Source organism: Hemicordylus capensis, chromosome 5 (assembly GCF_027244095.1).
Source record: "Hemicordylus capensis ecotype Gifberg chromosome 5, rHemCap1.1.pri, whole genome shotgun sequence".
In the NCBI taxonomy this organism is placed as follows: domain Eukaryota; kingdom Metazoa; phylum Chordata; class Lepidosauria; order Squamata; family Cordylidae; genus Hemicordylus; species Hemicordylus capensis.
The window spans coordinates 113,451,101-113,478,190 of NC_069661.1; the positions used below are offsets into that span (position 1 = coordinate 113,451,101).

The 27,090-nt window shown below is 41.1% G+C and overlaps 1 protein-coding gene across 3 annotated transcripts in view; it reads left to right on the forward strand.

Annotated features, from left to right (window-relative positions):
- PPARGC1A (PPARG coactivator 1 alpha) overlaps positions 1–27,090 on the forward strand; it is a 900,607-nt gene that overhangs the window by 191,090 nt on the left and 682,427 nt on the right. The gene's annotated exons all lie outside the window — the stretch shown is intronic.

Sequence of the window (27,090 nt, forward strand, 5' to 3'; positions counted from 1 at the left end):
GCTGACAGTACACTCAACAAATAGCACACTACCAAGCTCAGCTTGTTGCCCCCAGATAGGTGCTGTTGCCTATCTGAGGGTTCTCAGAAGCCTCTCTGCTTATGTCTGGGACTACAGGCTTGTAGATCCTACTCTTAACATGCTCAGAGTCTCATGGGATCGTGGGCTCACCAGTACATGGGGACAGGTCATTTAGCAGGCAGTGGGACAATTGCCCCCAGGTTCACCAGCTATCAAGCAAATTTAAAGGGGATGGGCCTCTTGCCTCCCCCTCTGTTGGGAATGTCTAAGCAGACCCAAGTTAGCTTTCAAGTTAACGTCAAGGTCTCTCTGTGCGGAGACTGACACCTTTACTTCTCTTACTTGGTTGCCTCAAATGAGTGAAACCCGGAGCCATATGAGTGAGGCAGTATAAAAATATAATAAATAAAATAATAATAAATAGGGAAATTTTCACTCTTTGAGTAGTTAAGAGTTAACCACTCTAGGCTAACTCATTAACTTATCAGTCATGAAACCACTTCTCAGTCACAAAATCCTTTCACTTTAAAACGATTTGCATGTGGCAAGGTACTTCAGTGATGCAGCTACATCAGACTCAGCACTCAATTAATAATATTTGTGTTCTAGGTTGTTTTTTTAAAAAAATTGTTATTCCATTAAATAAATATTGTTAAATCACCTTAAATGATTGCACAGTCATTTTTCCCCAGGTCGTTTGCCTTCACATATTTAAAAAAAGAATATCTAATGAACACATCTAAAATCATTTGGAGAAGTATGTGACTAAACACTCTTCTTACCAAATCAATCAACAGATTTCTCAAGATGGAGGCCACTTGAGTATTTCAGATTCACTTGTCATAACTAAGACATCAGTCAAGCTTTCAATCTCTACAAATGTTTCTTAATTAACTTTTTATGCTTTAAGTGGAAAGGAAATATATTAACCTGCAGCATTAGTGATGGGTAAAACTGAAACTTTTACCCATCCATCAGTTCCAGAACGTCTCCAAATCCATCAGTTCCAGAATGTCTCTAAATGAAGTAAGGTGACTGCTTTTGTGGGTTCTGTTAAAATACTAGATTGGCTCAGTGGTTCAGATTACTTGAACTCCTGCCTGTGTATGTGTCAACTGTAAAGTTCAAAAAAGGCTATTTTAGCAGCAATGTGAGAAAAAAGAGCAGTACCTTCATCAGAGCTGGCTATTAATCTACTGTCTTTGTTAGGGTTACGACCATTAAGTGATGGGGTGTGTGTATAATCCAAATACCCCAAATGAAGAATTTGAATTCACAGTGCTTTTCTTTGTATAATTTGTTTCTTTTAATCTTCTTATAAATTAGTGCTGGGATAACAGTTCCAATCTCTTACTCTTGATAAATTATTGGGAGTGGGCTATAACACATGCCTTGACCATTGTTGCTAAGCTCGCTCAGTTCACCATTTTTATTTTTATTTTGCTTCAGTACATCCAAAGACCAGAAACATAGCCATTTTTCTTAGCCTATTTGGAAGTGAAGTTTCAGCCTGCTGCATTCCTGAGATTGCAAGTCATTCTGATTAGGTGTTTCCTGGTGCGCCAAGGTCATTAACATAGCTGTAATGTGACTGGGCTATGCCACGCTTATTGCATCTGAGCACATGCAGAGAGCCAGGGCAAACCAGACCAGTGTGCACAAAGGAGACAAAAGATAATGGAATGTAGGCTTCCTTCCATGAGCCTCCATAGATAATGCAAGTCAAGGATATTTCCCTCCTTTCCACTTAACAGTTTTGGTGAGAAATGCCAGCCAGAGAGGGATCCCCCCTCCCATTTCTGTGCAGACTACTACTTGTAGCAAAGCACCTGTGAAGAAACTGTTTTGTTTAAGAGAAGCACCCAAGTGATAATGCCCAGGGTGCAGCCTGATCAATACAGAATCACACGATATATGGGACAAGTATTCAAAACATTTGACTCCTCACAAAATCATGCCCTAAAGCTATGTCTTAGACTATAAAAACCTCTCCCATGAGGGCATAGCTCTTTTGCACCCCCTTGTGTCTTGCCTCATGCTCAAGTATCCCTTACATCATTCCCTTGAAGAAAAGGACCCCACCTAAACAAGAGGTAGTTATGAAAAACATCTTTGCTCTCTCCTTCTCTCTCTCTCTTTCTGTGAAACCTTTTACCCCCAAACCTCTGTTCCTCATCCTTAGTCCTAAGACATGATAAATGTGTATTGGGCCAACCTAAACTATTACCAGAGAGTCTGCAAACTCCTTACAAGAAGACCGTCATTAGCAAGCCTGCTAGGTGCTAATCGTTGCCTCAGTTACCCTTCTTTCTAATGCTGTACCCCTATTACGCCTCAATAAAGCAACTCTTTGTTTTCAAGGCATGTGTCTGTGCTTCCTAAGCTTCAACTTATCCTAACTTCCAGTGCAACACCACAATCAGCTTTCCCTGGTACTTGAAGGTTAACTTAGTGGTATACCGGTTTGCACCCATTGGAGCTAATTTCCCCCACTTTGAGCAAAGCATAGTCATGGAGGAGGATTACTATACTACACTTCAGAACAAACCTGGCAACACCATAGTTTTTATTTTATTTTATTTATCAATTTATATTTGCTTTGCAGCTATAACAAGGCAGCTTATAAGTCAGTTCTGAAGTATAATAAAACTCAAGCAACAAAAATAAACAGCAATTAATAAACAAAATAATACTTTAAAAGGAGCTAAAAACGACAAACTGAAAATGCAGTGCAGGGTGGGCCATCGTTCTAGATCAAATGTCTGGCAAAACAAGGGTTCATCATGTGTTGAAAACTTGACAGTGAGAGAACTAGGTGGGCCTCACAGGGCAGGAAATTCTATTATCTGGGTACCACAACTGAACAGGCCTTATTGTCTATGCTTGCCAGCTGGACTTCCAGTGGCAAAAAAATGTGGAGCAGGGTTTCTGATGATGAACAAAGTGGATAGGTGGATTCAGTGGCTGACACCAGGGGTGTAGCAAGGTTGTAGTGGGCCCAGAGACAAGATTTTAAAAATGGGATCCCCCCCTTACTGAAGCTCAGCTCATGAAGTAAAGAAATCTCAAATGAGGCTGAATATTGGTAACAAAAAGCATAGTAATCTCTCTCTCTCCCTCCCTCCCTCTCTCTCTCTCTCTCTCTCTCCTATGTGCCACAATCATCCTAAATTATTATAAATAAATAAATATAAATATATTTATAAATAAAATATAAATTATTTTTTAAAGGTTTTGTAAATTGTGGACAATGCAAGTCATTTAATGGTACTAGAGAAAGACATGCTGTTCTGGTAGCTCCAGGTCTTAACACTCACATCAGTTTCGGAGGATGAATACAACTGAAGGAAGCCCGGGCAGGTGCATGGCTGAGGGAGTCAGCAATGTGACTTGCCGGGGGGGGGGGCAAGGCAGTAGGCTTGCCCTATTATAGTTACGCCCCTGGCTGACACCCCAAGCTACTCAATGGAAGTCCCATTGAAATTGACAGGACAAATTGATCACAACTAACTGGTTCTATTAATTTCAATGTTCCATTGAGTAATGTAGTCAGGATTTCAGCCGCTGACTATACAGTGGTCCCTCTACTTACGAAATTAATCCGTTCCGAATGCACATTTGTAAGTCGAAAAATTCGTAAGTCGAAAAGCGGTTTCCCATAGGAATGCATTGGGAACGGATTAATGCGTTCCGGAGCCTAGAAAAAAGACCCAGACCCCCAGTAAGGCTTGCAAACTGCACAGGAACATTTCTTTTCAAGAATAAACAGGCAGTAAACAGGCAGGCAAGTCAAGGAAACCGCATGTAAAATTTGTAAGTCGAGGAAACCCCATCTAAAAATTTGTAAGTCGAAAAAACCACATCTAAAACCGGATCTAAAACTGCCGTTTGTAACTCGAAAAATACTTATGTCGAGTAGTTTGTAATTCGAGGGACCACTGTAGTTCAACTTGGAACATGTATGTTGAGATACTTCTTATCACTAAGCAAGGTTAAAGTTGGTGTTGATGTAAGCTTCAACAATGATAAAGTTTGGCAGGGAGAGTATTCTTGCATGACAAGGGAGAGCCTAGGCAGAGAGAACCTATAATCCTGCAGCCTGCTCCCAATTCTTTAACTGTGGTTAAGAGATTAGGAGTGTTACATTTGTACTGTCTCTCCCTTTCATTAGAGGAGACATGTTTTCTTTTTAAAAGTATTTTAATTTCTTTTCCCCCTTTACCCTATAGTGCACATGTAAATTATCCATTGAGGTTGCAATTCTATCCTAATTAGCATTAAAATTACTTGGCCTTAAACATGACTCTGTGCAGAACTGCATTTTGCCTCTACAGTCCTTGTGTAATTCTTGCAGAAATGTCAGCCATTTAATTTTAGCTGTGTATATTTAAATACATTTCCATATTACCAAAATCTTCATATGGGTACTTTTAGAAGTACTGAAAGAATTGGAAGAAAACCTACAATTTAATAAATAATTACTAGCATTCACTGGTAGAAAGAGAGACCATTTTAATATTTTATATTCTACTTCCTATTACAGTAACATGCTAGAAACAAAAAAGGATCCAAAATAAATGTGTCCTTAACTTTAATCACTACTGATTACAGTTTCTATGTACCAATACAAATTGTGTGGACCAGTTTCCTTGAGGGAGGAACCAATGTCTTTGTATATGTTTTGAATGCTGGTTTGAGAACATGCTGTATTTTTGGCCATATAAACAGATAATTCCTTACCCCATTTTCCAGTGCTAGTGAATGTAGAAGGATGAGGTGCTCTGCCCCCCTATGTACGACTGCCCAACTGATTTTTTTTAACTGCTATATATAATTTGCACAGTTTGTTTTTATTTATTGGTTTTGTTCAAGTGCCCTTAATAAAGAGTTTTTAGTGAAGTACCTGAGAGCCTTCTCTTGTATTTTTGCCAACTGATACGACACAGTGTGTCGACATAATGCTCAAGTATGCAACACCTAAGAATGTGCTATTTAAAATTATTATTTTAAATATTTGTGTGGTCTGGACAATTGGGGATGGAGTGAGTCCTAAATCCCTGGATTCTGGGAAAGATTTACACTGTAAGGTGTGGCCGGATGGAAGAGTGACACTCAGGTCTGAAACTCCTTGAAAAAAACTTTCCTCAGCCTGATATCACAGGGTGTGCATGTATTTAGAAAGATTCTAAATACAAAGATTCTAACAAGCCTATGATTACCTTCAGCTTGTCTAATTTTCATTATAATAGTTTGGTTGCAAATGGAGAAGCAGTAATGGTTTTTGATTTAATGATATTCAGATGCTTCATACTGATGCAATTTTATAGAAATATATTTGAATTTTCCCCCTGAAAGACACTTTGATCTCTAGTGGAGGGAAGTAGTAAAATATACATTTTATAAATAAATACTGTATTATATAATTATTTCATACCATCTCAGTGAAAGGCCTTCTGTGTCTCTTTGTTTAGTATTTTGTTAGTCTTTATCAGCTTTGTGCATACTTACTCTTGGACTTCCTATTTGAGAACTGGAATTAAAATGCCATGATTTAAGATTTAGTAATTGCCTTGGCATCAAAATAATTCAGGCTCATGTTCTCAAAATCTGTATATGGACATTTTGGTAATATTTAGTTATTTACATTTGTTACTGAGGTTTCATTGGTCCTATACTAAGCAAAATAATTTGTGGTATATAATTGTGGTATATTTCTTGCAGCTTTATATGTATACATGTGTATAACAGGTATTTGTTTTCATAATGATACACTCAGTTTACACTGGAATGTTTTGATACAGCCATCTCAATGGAAAATCTTTGCAGGCTCAAATTAGTTTTGGATTTCCACTTGGGAGAAAATTGTAGCTTCTATTAGAATACTTGCCTCTGGTTATACTTAGAGAAAAGAGTTAAACCATTGTGGAATCACTATATTTGTCATCATGAAGATTATGTGTTACACTGGGATACAGATTCCACAAGGCAGTGGATTGACAATCATATTTTAAAAAAATATATTGACTTTCTTTTAAAAAGTGTTATAAATTCCAAAGTCAGATACTTCTTAAAGCTGTTTGTATCAATTGTTAAATTATTCTCATTTTCTTCTGTTTCTGGGGTAATTTTCTCCAAAAGTCTGTTTTTTCTATTAGTGATTTGCTGCAGTGCTGTCAGACCTAGCTCAGTGGCTCAGATTCTTCAGAATTTAGGATTAAATTGATTCAAATTTAGTATGAAGACAAATGTAACATTAACTAGAGCAGTGAGAACTGGCTTGAAGGTATCCTCATCATGTCCTTTTCCTGTTCTAGCTGCACTTTGAAAAATGGATTTGCAGGTTTAGGGGGAAATCTTATGAGAGCTGGTCCCAAGTCATTTAGGACTTTAAAGGTTAAAACCAGCACTTTGAAATGAGACCGAAACAGACTGGGAGCACTGACGAAGCACTGGTGTAATATGATCAAAATGTCCTGTCCCAGTTAATAAGCTTGCAGCCCAGCTGCAGTTTCCAGACTAGCATTTGACTTGCTGGTATGTAGTGTGTGAGGCAAGCGGAGAAGCCAGGATCACGTTCTGGGTGAAGAACCCACAGTGAATACTGTTTGAATGCTGTGTGTGACTTTGCCTCCCCTATCTAGTGCTCAAAGGAATGGTTGCTAATATGAACTAAAAGTTCTCTAGTTTGAATAGCTAGTTGCTTATGGCGAAGCCCTAGTGCAGTGTTTGCCATTGCAAGGGCTAGGAGTTCGACTTTGAGGTGCCTCCCATTAACCCTAAGTGCAGCTCCCTGACTAATTGTTTATTAGGACTGTGCAAAGTTTAAGCCCAAGACAAATACTGCTTACAACTCCGCGGCATTGCAGATGTTGCAATTTTCCTTTTGCTGGCGGGACTCCTTTAAGGGAAATGGGGCCTCTTGAGCCATCTTGGAAAGTGAGCATGGAACACTGGTTAGTGTAGTCCTTCCCTGCACTTTTCTCGTAGAGCTTTATGGGGAAAGCACTGTGAAGGACTATACTTCTCAGCAATCTCTGTGCATCTTCTAAGAAGGCACTGAAGCTTAACAGGGCTCTGTTTATCTAAAAGGCCCATAGCTGCCTGGTGCTGGGAAAAGCGCAGCACTCACAAAGGTCAGCACAGTGGGCAATGGCTCTCACACTGAAAGTTCTTTTGTCAGATTGATCCCTGCTTGAAAAAAAGTGAAGGTCACTACCCTAATGTCTAAACATTTCTCTTTGCAGTCCCAAAGATGTGCCTTTTCCAGATTCTAAACTCTGCTGAGCCATCCTAGGACTGAATGCTCCTTTATACAAACAATTAGAAGGATAAGCTAATGCTTTCCTCCCTGAAATCTGGTTTTCTTTGTGGAGAAAATGTATGGAGGAGCATTCAGACATGTGAACCTCTGTCCACAGTTTGAAGTAGTGCAGCCTAGCTTCAAGTTAATTGTCTCATTCAGGCCATAGTCTTTTCTCTATCTCTTTGCATTGATTATTGGCTCTGAGCCCTAATGTGTGGATTTAGTATTATATCCTTCCTGTCAAGAATATAAACTTCATGAGAGATGAAATGAAAAGGATGGGGGAGGGGGGAGGACAAATGGTTGGATCTAAAGGTGTACTCTAGTATTCATAGCGATTCCATTCCTGCTGATATCTGCAGATAATGAAAATGTGGATAACGGGGCATCGAGTGAACAGGAATTAGAGGGTTAGTTTCCTGAAGGGCAAAAATATATACATGTAAAGTGGCTAAAACAGTGGAAATCGGAGGGGGGTGCGTGCCCCACCATTCTCTGTGGGGCCCCAGCTGTCCAGCAATGACCCCAAATGCTGTCTTTTGCTTTTTTTTTCATACAAATGAGCCACAAAATGGTGGCCAAAAATGACCTTAGAGGTTATTTCTGGCCACCCTAAAACTGCAGATACGGGAACATTAATCCTCTGTTGCCTCTCCCCCTTGTGTATACTGAGGTTGGGTGTCAATTGCCCGACCTCAGATACATGGACATGCTGTTGGTGGGACCGTGTGTGCCATGGTACATCTGTACTAGCTCGATATGCTAGGAAAGCATGAGAAGCTGATTTGTACAAGGAGCAACTAGGTTGTGTACATAGATAACCATACCTAACTATAAGTGCGCAAACCTCTGGTTAGTCTCTGGTTAGGCCTGCAGGTTGCATGTGTTTAAAATACTCTAAGTATTCTAAGGGAGTATACTCTAAGGGAGGCGGGTGCGCAGGGCCTGTGCCCGCCTCCCTCCCGGCCCTGGGAGGGGGAGGAGGAGGAGGAGACAAAAGCTTGTGTCGAGGGCTGACTTTCAATAGATCGCAGCGAGGGAGCTGCTCTGCTACGTACGAAACCCTGACCCAGAATCAGGTTGTCTACGAATGATTTAGCACCAGGTTCCCCACGAACGTGCGGTACGCTACGGGCGAGAGGTGGCCCCCTTCCGGCTGCGCTCCGCTCCCGAGGCAGAGGGCTCTCCGCACCGGGCCACCGCCTGTCCCCAGGGAGGGGGGGGCGCCTGGCTATCCGAGGCCAACCGAGGCTCCACGGTGCTGTGTTATCGTTACGTTTAGGGGGGATTCTGACTTAGAGGCGTTCAGTCATAATCCCACAGATGGTAGCTTCACCCCATTGGCTCCTCAGCCAAGCACATACACCAAATGTCTGAACCTGCGATTCCTCTCGTACTGAGCAGGATTACTATTGCAGCAATACATCATCAGGATTACTGAGCAGGATTACTATTGCAACAACACATCACATCAACAACAATACTCTAAAGACCTCTCTTAATTTATTTTAAATATTTTAAAGCAACATGCTTCTACACATGCATTTTATACATGAACCATCTTTGTTATGTGCGTTTGCAATTCAGTATCCATATGTATACAAAATGTGAACTGGTATCTTTAACCCAGATACCAATATGCCAGTTACACAGTAAACTGTTCATGGTATTGGAAGAGGGCTTCATGAGTGAGATTGATAATTCCCTCCTGACCAGAGTCTAATCCCCTCTTGATAACTTATGAGAAGTTTCTGAAAGGTGCAATATTTGCTAGTGTCTGATGATGCTCAAAATATTTGCTTAACATCTGATGATGCTCAAAGGCAATATTTAATATTTCATGGCTGATTAGTCTCGCATATTGGAATAATATACTATAGTGTCTTATAGCCTCTGTATTATGGTTTGATGATAGATGTTAAGGTGGTGGTGGGGGGGAGGGAAACATTTGCTGAAGTATAGATAGAGGATAAGAGAAGGAAAAGAAGTTGATGACAGAAGAATGCTGCATTCTCCAAAGCCAGACACTTTCCTTTTGGACAATACTGAATGTGACATTAAAACAAACAGGGAATAGGGAAATAGAATCAACACCCACACATTCCCTTTGAGAACTAAGAGAGAGGACACAGCTATTTATTTAAAATGACCTTTAGTTAATAAACTGTCAGCAGTTAGGTTTAACCTCCTAGTAAGTCCTTATTCTGAGCTCACATTCAGTCTCAGGGAATGTTTCTATATATTTGATAATAATGAATGTATTTCCAAATTAATCACAGTTATGAAAATGGTAATTTGTTATGAATCTTAACTTTTTAATATTTAGTTTTTGTCCTGATTGCAACACCATGTGCACACACGCACACACACAGACACACAGAGATGCGCGCGCACACACACACACACACACACACACACACACACACACACACAAACTCATTATCAACATTTCCCAGAAACTTTAAGACTGATAATCTTTTATTGTCAAACTTCATCTGCAGTCCTTATTTATATCCTACTAGGAGGTGTGGCCTGTCATTGACCCAGAAAGTTATTTTGCATAGATTACACTTATAAGAAAGTTCAAGAAATGAAATACATGTCATAGAATTTTGTATTAATGTGCTTGCCAAAGGCAAGTAAAGAACAGTTCTAAATTTGTAGGATTTTAACTTCAAACATTATTCATTGTATTGAATAATTGCCATAAAAATAAATTTGAATCTGAGAAAGATCTTCTGTATCTCTTGGGCATGATGCCATTTTTGAATTATTGATCTGATTATTGAGTTTTTAAAATCTGTTGCGAACAATAGCAGTTAAAATATGACCATTATATTTAGCATTTCTACAACAACAAAAATAAAAATATTTAAAAAAACATAAACACTTTTTTTTTTGCACCCAGCGTATTCCAGTGTAAAAAGTCATGCATTCAGCTAATTTAAGTGGCAGGATTGTGTATGCAAAATTTGGTATCTGTAGGTAATCAAGAAGTATGACTTCTATTTTGCCCAAACCCTTCAAAATATATGAGAGATTACCACTCTCTCCCTGTCCCACACCACACTAGAGGATTTCCCAGTGATGTGGAGGGATGACGTTTTTCAGCAAAAAATTCATCCACAGTACATTGGCACTTGCTAAACAATCCATGGAAGGCAAGGAAGGCAATTTAAAAGGTAAGTTTGGAATCTAACCATCATTAATGTCATGGGATTCTGCAGCCTCTTCAAGCTTCTTCTACACTCCTGAGAGCTTGACAGGATGAAAAATAAGTAGGAGAATAACATGCATATCTAGAAAGCTGTCTGAAAGACACCCCTCCGAACACCCAAGTACTAATTTTACTCACCCCTCACAAATCCCCAATAGGTAATATTACCTGTGTATCCAATAGCACACATTCATATTATTTTGGCAATTTATGTAAAAAAAATTGAATGTCACTAATTAGATGTTTGTGTTGGCATTTTCAGTAACAAATAGTATTTCAAGGTTCCTGAATGTTGGAAGTTCTTTTAAAGTAATGCCTGATTTTCAGAGACTGTACAAATACATAATATATTTATCAGGACCAAAAAGAAATGTCACAGAGTAGTTTGCAAGTTCCTCTAAAGCTTCAGGCTGGATGTTTAAGCAAAAAACCCTAAACGAAACTGAGAGAAAAGCAGAAAAACCTGGGCATCATGGAAAAGCACATCCCCTTGTTACAGTCTATTATATTTTTTAAATTTATTTTATAAAAGAGTGTGAGAGGTGTTATGGAGACTTAATTAGATTTGATTGTGCTGGCACGGGACAGATTTCAGGTTGCATCAATGACTACTGGGACAAAAATCATGACTGTTTTCCACTGAAAGTTATAAGGCCTGTCTCCAATCTTCTGTAGTTGGCCAAGGTGATTGAGGAGGTGGTGACCTCTGAACTCCAGGCAGTTTTGGATGAAACAGATTATCTAGATCCATTTCAAACTGGCTTTTGGGCAGTTTATGGGATGGAAACTGCCTTGGCCGGCCTGGTGGATGATCTCCAAAAGTGAATTGACAGTGGGAGTGTGACTCTGTTGGTCCTTTTGGATCTCTCAGCTGCTTACGATACCATTGACAATGGTATCCTTCTGGATCACCTGAGGTGACTGGCAATAAGGAGACCTGCTTTGCCGTGGTTCTGCTCATATCTCTTGGGCAGATTTCAGAGCCTGTGTCTTGGAGACTGCTGCTTTATGAAGTGAGAGCTTTTGTATGTCCTTAAGGGCTCCATCTCATCTCCAATGCTTTTAACATCTACATGAAACTGCTGAGAGAGCTAAAAAGGGGATTTGGTGTAGGGTGTTATCAGTATGCTGATAATACCCAAATCTGTTTCTCCATGTCAGCTTCATCAGGCAATAGAATAACATTTCTAAATGCCTGTCTTGAGGTAGTAATGGGCTGGATGAGGGATAACAAATTGAGACTGAATCCAAACAAGACAGATGTGCTCATTGTAGGAAGCTGCAGTTGGGAAATGGGATAGATCTGCTGATTCTGGGTGGTTATATTCCCCCGGAAGGAACAGTTTTGGAGTACTTCTGTACTGATACCTCAGGTAGAGGCAGTGGCCAGGAATGCTTTCTCTAAGCCTCAGCTGGTTTGCCAACTGCACCCTTTCCTGGAAGGGGCGCACATGATGGTACCTAGGGGTGTGCAAACAAGTTTGAATCCGTACCAGTTTGATATAAAACAGGTTTGGTTTGAAGGTTCAGGGTCAAGCCAAACCACCCCCAGTTTGGCTCGACCCCAGACTGAACACTGTCCCCACAGGTCGTGGGTTCATTGAGCACTTTTTAAAAACTTCCTTTTTTGTGGGGGGAGTTCACTCGCCGGGTACTTCCGGTCATTTCCGGTCAGAGGAGCCAACAGGGTGGCAGGAAGGTATGTTGCCGCCCCTCTGAACCCTTTTAAACTGCAGTACTGGTGGGGGAAATGTGGCGGGGGAGGGTAAGTGCACCCTCCCCAGTTCTTAAAGGTATTCCCCCCTCCACAATAGAGGCACCCCCCACCGGTTCTGTGCATATCCCTACTGGAAAGTAGCTAATGTAACTCCAATTTTCAAAAAGGGATCCAGGTGGGATCCAGAAAACTACTGGCCAGTTAGCTTAAATTCTGCGCTGGGTAAATTGATGGAAAGCATACGTAAGAGCAAAATTGCTAAACATATAGAAGAATAGGCCTTGCTGAAGGAAAACCAGCATGGCTTCTGAAAGGGCAAGTCCCCATTCAGTCATGTTACTTGTAGGGGTGTGCACAGAACCGCAGAGCTGTGGTCTGGCACTGTGTGTGGGGTTCCTTTAAGGGCGGGGGAGGGTTTACTTACCCCTCCCACCACTTTCCCCCCTCCAACGCACGTATTCTATGTAGTAATTGGGGCGGCAGGATACCTCCCTGCCCCCCCTTCTCCCGCTTGAGTGCAAAAGGCGTGCGTGCGTCGCGTGCGCACACGTCGCGGAGACGTGAAGCCTGCGCGACGTGCATGTGCGCAAAAGGCTCCGTGCAGCCTTTTGCACTCAAGCGGGAGAAGGGGCAGCAGGGAGGTATCCTGCCGCCCCAATTACTACATAGAATACGTGCGCTGGAGGGGGAAAAGCGGCGGGAGGATAAGGAAACCATCCCCCGCCCTTAAAGGAAACCTCCCACCCAAACCGAACCGGCCAGGTCCGGACCGGTCCGGACCAGTCCAGAGGCCTTTAGAATGGCCTCCGGACTGGTCCGGGCCCATCCCTAGTTACTTGCTTGGTGACTCTAGGCCAGTCACTTCTCTCTCAGCCTAACCTACTTCACAGGGTTGTTGTGAGGAGAAACTTAAGTATGTAGTTTCTGGGCTCCTTGGAGGAGGAGCAGGATATAAAATGTAAAACAATAAATAAGTAAGTAAGTCCCTAAAGTTTTGGTGTTCTTTGAGAGTGTCAGCAAGCATGTGGATAAAAGTGATCCAGTTGACATAGTATACTAGGACTTCCAAAAGCTTTTGATATAGTTGCCCACTAAAGGATTTTGAGTAAACATAGCAGTCACTGGATAAGAGGAACAGGTTCATGTGTGGACTGGTAACTGGTTGAAGGACAGGAAACAGAGAGTAGAAATAAGTGAACAGTTTTCACAATGGAGGAAAGTAGGACGTGGGTCCCCCGGGGACCTGTACTGGGACCAGTGCTCTTTAACTTGTTCATAGATGATCTAGAAGCAGCGAAGTGGCCAAATTTGAAGATGACACTAAACTATTTAGGGTAGTGAAATCCACAACAAATTATCAGGAGCTCCAAAAGGATCTTTCCAAACTGGGTGAGTGGGTGACAAAATGACAAATATGGTTCAATGTAAGCAAATGTAAAGTGATGCACATTGGGGCAAAAAAACCCCAGCTTCACATATGCACTGATAGAGTCTAAGCTGTCAGTGACTGACCATGAGAGAGATCTTGAGGTCATGGTGGACAGCTCATTGAAAGTGTTGACTTAGCAGCAGCTGTAAAGAAAGCAAATTCCATGCTAGGGATCACTAGGAAGGGGATTTAAAATTTAAATGCTAATATTATAATGCCCTTATACAAATCTATGGTGTGGCCAGATTTGGAGCACTGCATACAGTTCTGGTCACTGTATCTTAAGAAGGACATTGTAGAACAGCAAAAGGTGCAGAAGAGGGCAACCAAGATGCTTAGGGGCCTAGAGCACCTTTCTAATGAAGCAAGGCTACAGTATCTGGGGTTTTTTAGTTTGGAAAAGAGGTGGCTATGGGGAGACATGATAGATGTGTATAAAATTATGCATGGAGTGGAGAGAGTGGACAAAGAGAAAATTTTCTCTCTCACACACACAGCACTAGAATCAGGGATCATCCAATAAAACTGAAGGCCAGGACAACAGACCGACAAACAGGAAGTATTCTTTTTCACACCATATATAATAAATCTATGGAATTCTCTGCCATGGGATATGGTTGGCCACAAAGTTGGATGGCTCTAAAAGGGGCTTAGACAAATTTGTGGAGGAAAGGTCTATCAATAGCTACTAATTTTCATTTTCAGTTTGTTACTTCTGAAGATGTGGACAAACTACTTTGGACTGTATACCCCACCACCTGCTCTCTTGATACTTGCCCAACTTGGCTTATTTGATCTGATAGTCATTTTATCAGAGAGGGTCTGGTAAATATCATAAATACTTCTCTGAGGGAGGGAAGGATGCCTCTTTGACTTAAGACCTTATTTGAAGAAACCTGCTTTGAATCCCTCAGAGTTAGCTAATCACGGACCTGTCTCTAATCTTCCTTGGTGATTGAGCAAGTGGTTGCGTCTCAGCTCCAGGCAATTTTGGATGACACAGATTATTTAGATCCTTTTGAGACTGGCTTTCAGGTGGGCTATGGGGTTGAGACTGGGTTGGTCAGCCTGATAGATGATCTCCAATTGGTGATCAACAGAGGGAGTGTGACTCTGCTGATCCTTTTGAACCTCTCAGCAACTTTTGATACTCTTGACCATGGTATCCTGCTGGGTCACCTGAAAGAGGTAGGATTGGGTGGCACTGTTGTTCCATTCCTACCTCTCTGGCTGATTCCAGATGGTGTCGCTTGGAGACTATTGCTCTGAAAAGCAAGAGCTAAAGTGTGGGTTTCCACAAGGCTCCATACTGTCTCCAATGCTTTTTAACATCTACATGAAACCACTGGGAGAGATCGTCAGGAAGTTTGGTCTGGGATGCTATCAATATGGGGATGACACCCAGATCTATTTCTCTATACGAACTTCATCAGGAAATTGCATGACCCCCCTAAATGCCTGCCTGGAGGCGATATTGGGCTGGATGAGAGATAACAGACTGAAGTTGAACCCAAACAAGACGGAGGTACTGTCTGGAGGAGGCTGGGATCCGAGAGATGGTTCAGATCTGCCTGTTCTGGATGGGGTTACACTCCCCCTAAAAGATCAGGTTCATTGTCTGGGAGTGCCCCTGGATCCCAAACTCTCCTTAGTCACTTAGGTTGAGGCTGCTTTTTATCAGCTTCGGCTGATATGCCAGATACATCCATTATTGGAGACTAGCAACCTGAAAATGCTGGTAACCTCTACACATGCTGGTAACCTCTAGGCTTGACTGCTGTAATGCACTCTACATGGGCCTGCCTTTGTACATAGTTTGGAAACTACAATTGGTACAGAATCCGGCAGATAGACTGGTCTCTGGGTTTACTCGAAGGGACCATATAACACTGATTCTAAAAGAACTGCATTGGCTGCCGATAGGTTTCTGAATGAAATACAAAGTGTTAGTTATTACCTATAAAGCCCTTAATGGCTTAGGTCCAGGTTATTTAAGTGAGTGCCTTCTCTGTCGTGAACCCTGTCGCCTATTATGATCATCGGGAGAGGTCTGGTTACAGTTGCTGCAAACTCGTTTGGTGGCGACTCGGGACTGGGCCTTTTCTGTGGCTGCCCCGGGGTTTTGGAGCACATTCCCTGCTAAAATAAGAGCACCTCCTTCTCTGTTTGCTTTTAGGAAGACTTTGAAGATGTACCTGTTTTCCCATGCCTTCAACTGAGACTCAGTTTTTACAATTTTAATGTGTTATTAATGTTTTTTGATCTATTATGATTTTTTCTTTTTATGAATTTTAAATGTGTTATATTTTATGTTTTTAATTCTGTACACTGCCTGGAGATTTTTATACTATGCGGTAAGGTTTATAAATTCAATAAATAATAAACAAACAAACAAATAAATAAATAATCCGGTGGCTATAAGTCACTTCCAGCCTCAGAGACAAGATGCCTCTAAATACCAGTTGCAGGGGAGCAACAGCAAGAGAGAGGTCATGTCCTCATCTCTTGCCTATCAGCTTCTCAGAGGAATCTGTTGGGCCACTGTGTGAAACAGGATGCTGGACTTCATAGGCTAGATTGGGCTTGGGCAAAAAGAGCTTTTCTTACATTCTTAAATATAGTTGCCTCAAAGCTGAAAGGGAAGTAGAGGAAGTGAGGAGGAGTGCATGAGTCCATGCAGTGATGGTGATTGTGCATTATGTCTGCACCGATAATGAGGAAACCACTCATTTCTTGCCATTTTATGTCTTGCCATCCTCCTGGTTACTTATATATGTAATATTTGTACTATTTTACATGGTATCACATTTTTTAATTTTTTTTGTATTCTAAATAATATTCAAGAAATGTTCATACATTCATTCTTCTTAAATTACAGAAGTATATTATGAAACTAGGATTTATCTCAATCATAGAGTTGCTTCAGCTAGGCCAGTATCTTATACCCAAGAGTAGTCAGTAACAGCTGAATCAGTGGATGTTGCATAAACTCTGAAAAAAGCAATTATGAAATAAACTGCCTGCAGAAAAATACACTCCTAGTCCTCATTATTTGTGGACTGGCTCATAGCCTGAAGTCATGTGAGTTTATTTTTTATGTTCTTCACAAGACTTAAAAAAAAATTTCTTCAGTGTCCTTTTTCAGATAAGGTGAAAAACATAAACAGACATTCAAGGTGAGGATGTACCAATTACATGTGTAAATGGCAATGTAAGCATATATTCTGCAAATATTCATATTCTCTTCTCAGTTTAGCCTAATGCATTGTCAGATTTCCTTCCTTCAGGGAAACCTTTCTGTAGTGTGTCAGGATCACTGCACTGGAGGCTGAATTAATAGACAGTGGCTTTCCTAAAGCTACATTGTAAAGTCATGACACAGGCAATATTTGAACTGAGGCTTCCTGATTCATAGTTTAGTATCTTAGCCAAAATTGCTAGATTCCAGAGGTAGGATTGCCAACCTTCAGATTTGACCTGGAATCTCTAGGGGGTGGTTCACATGTGTAAAAGAATCTCTGGTAACTTTTAAATACTAGATTTCCATGGTATGCATGCTCATGTGAATCTGGGAAAAATCAGCCATGTTGGGATGGTATGATGTTGGCTTGGCATGGTGCCAACCCAACACTGCCGATTTCCCCCAGGTTCACGACTGTGAATCAGGAGCATGCATGTTCTAGGAATCTAGGATTTAAAAGTTACTAGAGATTCTTTTCCTCTTGTGAACCAATCAGCATCAATCTCCAGGTGACTATCAAAAGCAATTAATGGATGTTTAATGGATAAACAGTGGCTGACATATAGAGCAAGGATGCACTAGTGCAGCAAGACAGCGACTTATAAGAACTTTGCAGCTAACTGCAAAGCAGCAATTTTTGACATTTGCCCTTCCCCAGGAAGCCCTCTCTGCCTCTTGAAAATATGTTCCCAAGCACAACCCAGGGACATAGTTTCAGGTGGCACAGAGAAATTCCTGGGCTCCCTTCAAGTAGAGACTGTCAAAAATTGCCACTACCCGACTGTATCTGTGCAGTTCTTGTAGGTTTCTTACTCACTACACAGGTGTGTCCTTGTTCTACATGTCAGCCTGTGTGTTTAATTGGATGTAAAAATTGTATGTGTGTTTGTCTCTCTGTGTGTGAGTGTGAGTGAATCTTCAGGAAAAGCTTCACTCACAGTTGTCAGGCATAATCCGAGGGAAGCCCTCTTCTCCTGAATGCTGTGAGTGTGATTCTGTGTGCATGTGATTCTATGTGCAGTACATTGATTTTTCAACAGATCAGGAACCCTGATTGAACCAGGTGCCTGATTGCCTGGATGCCCAACATGTGTAGAAATCTGATTCTCACCTTCACCCCACTGTGTGAATGGGAAAAGAGGGCTGGATTCAGTTCTGCCACTAACATTGTAGTCCTGGCACTACGTTCTTCTTTTGTTATATTCATTCTGCTGTGGCCTGATGGGCACCAGTTTGGCACTACTGCCTCTTCATTCAAGTTTAATTAAAGAAACTCTTAATTGGCTCAATAGATTTATCTGGTTTTTTTTTTAGCCTTTTTACTTAGTCATCACAGTTTTCTTTTCATCTTTCTGCTAATGTCAGTTTGTTTTTGTCAGTTACTGTCAAATAAAGTAGGTTTCCATTTATAAAGGTCAGATCACTGGCCTGGATAAACTCTTGTACTTTTTGTTATTTAATCATACTGTTTTACTTACTATTTTTGTTCTAGGGTGTTCAGTCCTGCTGTGACTCTAATAAGGTATTTTTTTTTTAGCTACTTTCATGCTGTTTTGCATGGATTTTAATTTCTTAACCACCCCTTCAGGCTTTAAAACTAGATCCTGCTTTTAGAACAACATTACTATCAACAGGATTTTTGTATCACTCTGTATCCTTTTACTTTGACCCTAGGAAGGATGTGCTTTCTGTGGCAAAGAGGCACCTTTTAACATAGTGATTCTTTTTATTTATCAGGGGAAGAGTAACTGGCCCTATCCACCCCCAGCACAGTAACTCCAGTGACTGTTGCTGGTGTCTATCTGATGTTGCTTTTTAGATTGTGAGCCTTTTGTGGACAGGGATCCATTTATTATTTCTCTGTGTAAACCTCCCTAAGCCATTTTTGGAAGGGTGGTATAGAAATCAAATAAATAATAAATAAATAAATAATAACAACTATGGCTCTCATGTCTATTCTTCTTGTGGCCTCTTCACACTTACCATTTTCTAGATGTGCACTTAAAACATAGTAGATGTACTCCTAAAAAGTGTAATGTTTTAATGTGGCAATGTTGTATATCAAACACTGATCAGGAAACTACAATAGGCTGCCTCTCCCAGTTATACTAAGTGGAAAATGTGGGGTTGCCTCTGCAAATGGGTGAAATGACCCTTATAGTTAGGTATTACTCAGAGCTCATTTGGAGTCAGAACTCAACAGTGGCTATTCTCACAAACTATTTGCAAAGACAAGCCTTAGCTCCATGACTAATGATGTAATGATAAAGACAAGAGTATATATGGAAATGTGCAAAGTGTTTCCTTATAATCACTGAATAAGACTCCACACATCTAGGACTAAAGGAAGGGACTGCCTTGTCAGAGGGTACAGCCCAGGCTCCAGGGTCTGCCACTTGTTAAAAATTCAGCATTATTCTTTGTCTGAACAAGGTATTTATTTTAATCCTCCTTTTGAGCTTCTTGCATATCAATATTTGTTCAGAACTCTGGCAAGTATCATACAAGCCACTTCTCTTCATTATACAAATGAAAATGAGAATAAGCACAAAATGGAAAGAAACTCGTTCTCCAGTATTAGTGGAGAGGGACAGAAGTAACTAGGTTTTCCTTTGCTTTCAGACTTGAAAGTATAGGACATACACATGTAGACAAATGTGTTGGCATCCCTCCACAAAAAAAGAAGAACCCACAATTGTCTCTGAAATAACTTGAAACTGACAAACGTAATTGGCACCCATCATTGTTTATTCTGCATTTAACAAAAATCAGACTTTGCTTTAGAGTTTTGATGCAACAGAATATTTCAAATAATAACACAAATGAAAACGGCATGGACAAAAAGGATGGGACCCTTAACCTAATATTTTGTTGCCCAACCTTTAGAGGCAATCACTGCAAACAAGCGATTCCTGTAGCTCTCAAGGAGACTTCTGCACCTGTCAACAGGTAGTTTGGCCCACTCTTCCTGAGCAAACTGCTCCAGCTGTGTCAGGTTTGAAGGGTGCCTTCTCCAGACTGCACGTTTCAGTTCTTTCCATAGATGTTCAATAGGATTCAAATAAGGGCTCATACAAGGCCACTTCAGAATAGCCCAGTGTTCCACATAGAGCTGATGTGACTTGCCCAAAAGTTCCAGTTTTGTCTCATCTGTCCAAAGGACATTCTTCCAGAAGCATTGTGGCTTGTCAATATGCATTTTAGCAAATTCCAGTCTGACTTTTTAATGACAAAACTGGAGCTTTCCAGAAGTCTGAAGGTGCAATGATGGGTGCCAATTACGTTTGTCAGTTTCAAGTTATTTCGGAGACAATTGTGGGTTCTTCTTTCTTCATGGAGGGGTACCAACACAATTGTCCATGTGTGTAATTTATTGTCTTTGGAAAATATTATCCAGAAGTTCTCTAGAAAGGACATAGTTTTGTACTTCCTACCCAGCAGTTTTTCCCCATAATGTCTCTTTGTTATTATTTATTTATACAGTGCCATAAGTATACATGGTGTTTTTCAGAGTAATATCATAAACAGGACAGATTTCTATGCCAAGAAGTTTGCAATCTAAATTGTAAATATGTGTGTGTGTTGTATATTGATTGAAAATTTATTCTTGGGATGTGCATGAATTGAGAGTTGAGCACAGATATGAAGCCAAACCACTGAACTGATTCAACTGGTGGAGGGTGGCAAGGGGCACCTTTAAAAGTGAGGACAGCAGGTCCTTATCTATTTCTCTGTCACTCAATCTAGCTTCCTGCTGTGGCAGCACCTCCCCAGCAGCCTGCGTGCACCACTGCCAGTGCTCTCCACACAGCTCGCGCACGCTGGCAGTGTTCCCCTCAGCAGCCCTTGCATGGCAGCAGCCCAGCAGTGGCATGCACATTTATTTATTTAATATATTTCTATACCACCCAAAACTTGCATCTCTGCACATGGCCTCTGCACATCTGTGACGGCCATTTGCGTGGTCAGCAACCATGCTAACCAAGCAAATGGCCATTCCACATGTGCGGAGGCCATATGCGTGCCGCTGTGCTGGGGCTCCTAGGGGAGTGCTGGCGGTGGTGCACACGGGCTGTTGGGGAGGCGCTGATGCAGCAGGAAGCTACATGGAGTGGCAGAAGAGCAGGTAAGGATTTGTTTGTTTGATTTGTGCGCATATTGGAAGCCGAACTGGTTTGTGGGGCCACCAAACTGAATTGACTGGTGGAGAGTGGCAGTGGGGGTGGGGGCGAGTTTAAAAGTGAAGTCCTTACCTGCTTCTCCACCACTCTGTGTAGCTTCCCGTTGTGACATCTCGATTCATGCACATCCCTAATTTATTCTGAATATTCTCCTGGCTGTACGTCTTCCCAGAGCTGATAGCCACCAGCTTAGACAGTTCTTTAAAAAGGATTAGATAGATTAATGCAACATTACTCTATCAATGGACATTAGCCATGATAAGCCAAATGGAGCTCCCTTGATTTGGGGTAATGTAGCTGTAACTGCTGTACACTGAAGACAATATCTCTTGGATCAGACCTTTCCTGTGAGAGCTGGACAGACTGTTGGACTAGCAGGAACCTTAGTGCCATCCCTACAAGGCAAAGTTTGTGTGTTTATCTAATTTATAGAGTGTTTTCATAACTACGTTTTTACTCCGTTCCTCCTCCATTAAAATTTTGCCAACTTTGAGATTTTGAATATGACTCATTATGCTCCATTTCTGTTGAGCCTCTTTCTATATGTGCATGCTTTCAACAACAGGTTTTATTGTTTGGGAGCAATGTTTTTGCAACTTGTACTGTTTTGTTAAATAGCTTTATTTCTCCAAGTTAAATCACATTACTTGTTTTACATTGGCTGTTAGTCTCTTAAAATCTGATTATTCGCAGTTGTTGCACTTGCCCTATTTTTCCATTGCTTTCTAACGTATTTTGCTAAATTATCAATTGATGGGAAATTCAGAAATTTGCACTGAGGCTATGTGCATGCTGGCACCACACAGGGGCGGCTGGGAAATGCCACACCGGCATGCGGGCATAGCTGGCGGGAGTGCTGGGATGGCGGCAATGGTGGTGAGCAGAGGAGGAGCAAGTATGGACTTGCTCTCTTCTGCTTTAAAGGGCATGGAAAAGCCTTTGAATTTAAAGGGAGGTGCCCACAATTCGGAGAGCTGAATCGCATTTTGGCATATCCCTAGTAGGAACATGACTGGTCTTGTCAATCATCTGGCAACCACAATATGTAGCTGGTGAGCTGTGTTCTGCCTTGCAAGGTCATCAGTTGCACAATCCTGGACTATATATTAAGTTGTGTGGATATATCTGAAAATATATGGGTTTGTATGTGTTGTTTTTTTAAAAGAAGAATTGTGATTTTTTTTTCTTATTGGGAAGATAGAAATGCAAATGGTTACCTGCTCATTTGTGAAACAGATTTTTAGTCTGTTGACATGGAGGCTTGTTTGGAATGTAATTGAATTTCTGTTACCTAATGGAAAGTGACAGTTAACAGTATTTATTTTCCATTTACATCGCAGCAGATAACATAATACAATTTTGATTTGTCATTAGCTTTGGAATCTGAGATTCTTCTCTCACTGTAATTTAAGAGATGGGAGAGTGATGGCCTAATAACAATTGCTTTTTGTTTTTACTGCAGTAAACAGTCATTTGCTATTCTGATTATAGTTAAATGCTATGTTTGCATAGTTCTTGTTAGATTCCGGCATACAGAAGCCTGAGTTGTTACTCTTTACATTTAGACTCTGTTTCTACCAGCTAAATTTGATAATCCACCCTCCCCACGCCCTCCATTGTTGTTTCTAGCTCTTTTCCAGGTAGAATTAGTGGTATTTTTCAAAAATGTTATTTTATTAAATTACTTTTATGTCTTCAATATGTATTCTGTCCTTTTTCTTAAAAGTAGTGTACATGGTGGTCTGCAGTCTGTTCTGAAGGCATGTTTGACAGTGACATTGCTGAAGGAAAGAGGTCTGAGTCTGGTCACTGGCTGGGACCTCCTGGGGACCCCATGTGCACTTCTTAGAGTTCCAGCATGGAATGGAAACTTAAATAAATAACAACCTTGTGAAGTAGATTAAACAAGAGACTGTGCAAGTGAGCTCTAGAGTTCATCGGCCAAGTATTCATTATACCACATTGGCTTTTCCTTTTTTTCCTTTTCCTTTTTTTTTTTTTTTTTTTTTTTTTTTTGCTCGTTGAGATGTCATGAGCTGCCTTGTGATATGGAGGAAAGCCATAACATTAAAAAAATGCTTGCACAGTGCCTACATTCTGGCCCATATGGGGGATGTTTGGGAGCTTTTAAATTCTCCCTGGAACCTATTCCCCCTTTCTTCATAGACCTAATGACTCATTCCATTACTCGTTGTGGTTCCATTACTCTTGGTAGTAGGCAAGGAAATGAACCCTCATGAGTAACGAGGTTCTCCTGCACTGTATTCTGACCAGTGCCAAACAAAAATCCTGACTTGAAAATGAAAGCTATAGCAGGAGGAGGAATTCCCCCTGGCGATAGTGGAAATTGGAGGGCACACTGCTGGCTTCTGATTTGCTTGTAATCCCCTTGCTTCTTGGTTGGCTTGTTAGCATATAAATCAAGTGTTGTCATAGGCAACTGTGCCTCCATTGGCTGGGGGAGGAATGCATGGGGACACTTTTGGAGGAAGATTCAAAATCTATTCAAAGGATAGAGAGGCAGAGAGTGCCCTTATAGTGTGCCTCTGTTGAAGAGGATATATCAGGAGAGGAGGAAAGAATAAAGGAATGTTTGATTTTGTGGTTTTCTTTTCTCAGCACTGAGTATAATATGCTGTGCAATTGCTGCTATAACTAGCTGGTTTTGCTAGGTCTCAGACTGCCAAAGGCAGAACTTGGGTGCCTGCTTTCCTTGTGTTGTGGTTTGTTTTGTTTTGTGTGTGAGATAGTGTTGTGGTGAGAAATGGACAGTGGCAGAGCGCGCTCTCTCTCTCTCATATTTCTGGGTGATTGCTGTGATGAGCTCCATGTCTGGCCTTGAGACTCGCTTGTGCTTCACTCACTGCTCTGGTCTGCTCTGCGATCTGTATTGCAAGGTGTACTCAGTCAAAAAGCGGCTGAAATTGCTCTAGTTAAGCTTATGTCTATGCTTGCTGCTAAGGGTGCTGCTGTGGCAGCTGTTGCAATGCTAGGAAGTAAGGAGTCAAATTTGTGTATGAGAGAGCAACTTGTGCCAGTGATGTTATTGCAGCATGGGCACTGTGGCTGGCAGTGGATTCTGGGTGAGTGATTCTGTTTTGGCAATTTTTGGACTGTGTGAAATGTGTGTTCTGTGTTGGGAGGGTCAGATTCCCTTTTACTGTGTGCTTCTGCAGTGTTTTTCAAGGCAGGGTTGCAAAATGCATTGCAAATTGAAATGCGAAACACAATACTATAGGATACCATATAGGATACAATACAATTATAATATAGGATACTATAGGATCCCATAGGATACTATGGAATTTTTTGGGAAAGGTTAAACGTTTGTTTAAAATCACCCGCTTGCCCATTTCTTTTGTGGGTTGGGTGGTAGGTAGAACTCATCATGCCCTACCACACAACCCACTTTGGTATCCCTAGGAGCTACCCATGGGGGACAATGGGAATTCCCCAACATAGAGGGTGGAGAATGGAGAATTGTAAGTGTGAGCCCAAATTTCCTGTTGTTCCATTTCTTGTCTCCTGCACAAAATGAGAAGATGAGCTGGAGAACTGAAAGTGGCAATTCAGTGAGGCACTGGTTGAGATGAAGGCAGCATAGTGGGTGTCCAAGGAGTGCCACTGCTTCCAATCCACCATCTGATGCAACTTCCTTGCCTGAACCATGCAGTGTGTGGCTTTGTATATACATTTTAAAACCATTTTAAAACTGGGATTTTTAACCCATTGAGTAAGTCTGCACATGGTCATAATTTCCATGCCTTTTACAGACTACTACTCTTTGGAAAGTTGATAAGAGGCTTTCCATTTCAGCATTGCTGCTATGATAATTGCTCTTCCAGATCTTTATGCAAAGAGCCAGGAGCATTGACTGAAAAAGATCTACTAATGCAGTTTTGAGGCCACTTGTGCACTTATGGCTTTTTAAATTTTATTGATTTATTTATTTATTACATGTATATACCACCTCATACAAATGTCTCATGGTGGTTTACAAATAAACAATAAACAATAAAACTAGAATTAAAAACAACATTAAAACAGTTAAAACTTAAAAACATCAAAACAGTTAAAAACAGACAATTAAACAGCCGTAACAAAATCATTTTTTTTTACAGCTGATCAAAGCTTGATGAAATAAATGCATCTTGAGCGGTTCTTTTAAAATCTGCTAGAGATGGGAAAGCTCTTACAACAACTGGGAATTCATTCCAGAGTCTTGGAGCAGCTTTAGAAAAGGCCCAAACTTGAGTCGCCACAGATGAGCTGGGGGCAAACACAGGCGGACCTCTCCCAAAGATCTTAATAAGCGGTGTGGGAGGAGGTGCTCTCTTAAATACCCTGGACCCAAGCCATTTAGGGCTTTATAGGTAATCACCAGCATTTTATATTTTGTATGGAAACATATGGGCTGCCAGTGTAATACTTTTAAGATAAGAATAACGTGGACTATTCGGGTTGCCCCGGAGACCAACCTGGTACCAACTGCAGTTTTTGGACTACCAAAAAAGGCAGCCCTATGTAGAGAACATTGCAGTTGTAAAGTCTGGAGGTTACCAAATGTAATCATGTTTTCAGGCCATTCTCCTTTAAAAATGGCTGTTGCTGGCATGCCAGCCTAAGCTATAAAAAGCACCCCTGGCCACTGCCGCAGTCTGAGAAACCCGAGAGAGGCCTGGGTCAAGAAGTACTCCCAGACTATATACCTGTTCCTTCTGAGAGAATGAAGGAACAGGTACAGCAAGCAGATCTAACCCATCTCCTGAATTATGGTCCCCCCACAATAAGCACCTCCATCTTGCTTGGATTCAGCTTCAATGTGTTCTTTTTCATCCAGCCATTACTGCAGGCAGGCAGGCATTTAGGGAAGTTATGCCATTTCCTGATGATAATGACATGGAGAAATAGATTTGGGTGTCATCAGCATACTGGTAACATCCAGCACCAAATCTCCTGATGATCTCTCCCAGTGGTTTCATGTAGATGTTAAAAAGCATATATAAAAAGTATAGAGCCCTGGGGGACATTATACAAAACCTCCTGTTTAGAGGAGGCATAGTCTCCAAGTGACACCATCTGGAATCTCCCTGAGAGATAGGAATGGAACCACTGTAAAACAGTGCCTCCCATTCCCAAACCCCGCAGATGATCCAGAAGGACACCATGGCTTGATGGTATCAAAAGCCACCGAGAGATCCAAGAGGACCAGCAGAGTCACACTTCCTCTGTCAATTCCCAATTGGAGATCATCCATCAAGCCGGCCAAGGCAGTAATCCCATAGCTTGCCCGAAAGCTGGTTTGAAATGGGTCAAGATAATCTGTTTCATCCAAGATTGTCTGGAGCTGGGAGGCCACTACTCTCTCAATCACCTTGCCCAAACATTGAAGATTAGAGGTATGAGGCATCTAACTAGGCTTCTTAAAAAATGGTATTATAATTTCCTCCTTAAGATAAGGAGGTATCCTAACTAGGGATGTGCATGAATTGATTTTTTCGATCCAATTAGTGAATTAGTGATTTTTTCGATCCTGAATCAAATCACTCCTGATTTATTTTGTGTCCAAATCTGTCCCCCCTCCGAATCACCCGATTTGATTTTGATTTGATTCGATTCGGATTTGGTTCTATTTGGGCCACTTATAAAGGTTCTAGGGGCACCAAATTTGGATGATGGGTAGGTTCTCATGGGTGCCACCTACCACCCAGTACTAGGGCATTTGCATCCTTTTTTTTTTTTTGCATCCCAGACAATTGCGTCCCTAACCCAATTGTTATTAACTAAAAAAGAGGTTGTTGATTAAAAATTAATTTATTTTTAACCCCTCTTAGGAACTTATTTTACAACATGCAGAAACTTATTTTGTAACTTGCAAACAACCCCTCGTAAGAAACTGTTTTGTAACATGCAGAAACTTATTTTGTAACATGCAAACAACCCAGTTTATTTTTTATATATTGAAATGTTTAGATTCTTTG